This window comes from Nannospalax galili, unplaced genomic scaffold, assembly GCF_000622305.1.
Source record: "Nannospalax galili isolate Female #2095 unplaced genomic scaffold, S.galili_v1.0 scaffold87, whole genome shotgun sequence".
Classification (NCBI taxonomy): domain Eukaryota; kingdom Metazoa; phylum Chordata; class Mammalia; order Rodentia; family Spalacidae; genus Nannospalax; species Nannospalax galili.
Window position 1 is genome coordinate 3,238,614 of NW_008360320.1, and position 1,775 is coordinate 3,240,388.

The following is a 1,775-nucleotide window of genomic DNA, read 5'->3' on the forward strand; positions in this document are numbered from 1 at the left end:
ATTGTCCTAAACAAATAACTCAGCTATCCCTGGCTAAGAGATTAGGCCAGGTTAAAGGTTTACTCCTGAGCTAAAATCTAAAAGTTTACCATGCTTTTAGTTCTAAGAAAGAAAACATTGTGGCCAATAAATTACTGGATGGGCATTGATAACCTTGAGTAAAAGTTTAAGAATCCTTCTGGCGACAACTAACAGACTAAATGTCCTGTTGGGAAGACACAGGTCCCAGAATTTATGACTCTGTCACTGATCAGACCCTCTGCCCTGAAGCAAGCAGCATGTCCTCCGCTAAGCAAAGCAAACCTGAGTCCCCACAGGAAGAAAAAGAGATAGTAGTGACTGTGAATGACTCTGGTTAATTGTTCAGCCTGCTTCAAAACACCTGATGATGCAAGTGGCGATGGATTTTAATTATTCAGGATCAGGAAGCTGGTTGCCTATTTGTTTTGTTAAAAATGATAAGTCTGGGTGTGTACAAGTAGATGACCATGTGCTTGTGGGATAAGGTGGATGCTGTAGCAATGCCAAAGTGCTACTGCCAAGAGATAATAGAGTAGAGGGAAAAATTTCTCTGCAAACATTTCCACCCTGTAAGCAGTGGCAGATATTCTAAAAAAGCTGAGAGACACCTTACCATCGTGGTCCTCTATCATTGTGAGTGGTTTAGCAGGACTTAGCATGCTTTTCCTCCTATGTCTTTGTTTTCTTCCAGTGGCAGTAAAGTTATTTATGAAATCTTTGTGGCAAGTCAAGGCTATTGTGCATGATATGAGATTGCGCTCCCTCCCCTAATGGAGGCTGGTAGTCAAAGATGGGTAAGATCTTCTGGGAGAAATTCAGCCTAAGACAGGGCTTAGCTGATGGAAGCTACGTGCCGATGACGGGTAAGGCTTTGCTCTAGCAGAAGACAACCTAAGACAGGCACGGTCCTTCTGTCCTGGATATAGCATAATCTGGGGTTATAAAAAATAAAAAAGGGGGAGATGTTGGGAGCTATTAATCCATTATGTACATTGAGCTGTGGCAGGCTTACTTGTTTACTTAGTTTGTGTTTTGACCTAATCTGCCAAGTCAGGAGGAATGTGTTTATAATTTAGGGAAGATGGTTAAATGGTGGAGTTCACAACAAGTATTTGACCGCTCCTTGACCCTCAGCTATTAGGGAAGATGGTTAATTGGTAGAATTCACTACAAGTATTTGACCATTTCTTAACCCTCAGATAAAGGTGGTAAAAAAGAGCTGTTGAAGCTAATTGAGCTAAGTAAACTGTGGTTATCTGATGTTCTGCTGTATAAGAAGGCTGAGCTAAAATAAACTGGGGCTGCAGTCTCTACTGACAGTCCTCCCAAGCATCTTTTCTGTCTCTCTTGTTTTTCTTTCAATCCTCACTCCCCCTTTCAGGTGCTGTTCATTTAAGGCCGGCTGGCACCGGCAATGGTGGATTGGGACGGAACCCGACCGGGCCAGCCCCGGTAGCAGAGAGCCTCAGCAACGCGGAGAAGCAGGGACCCGCCAGCAATGTGGAGAGCCAGGGACCCAAACAGCAACGCGGTGAGGGATCCACCGCACCCCAGGTGCGTGCAGGAGACTGGCGCCACGCCCAGCAGCTGGCGCTCCAAGATCCCTGCACCCCCATACTCAACAGCCTGTAATTCTAAATCCAGGGGATCTGACGCTGTCTTCTGGCCTCTGTAGGCATCTGCACACATGAGGCAGACATACACACATACACATAAATTGAAAAAGAATTTTAAAAGAGAAATGAGGGCTAGAA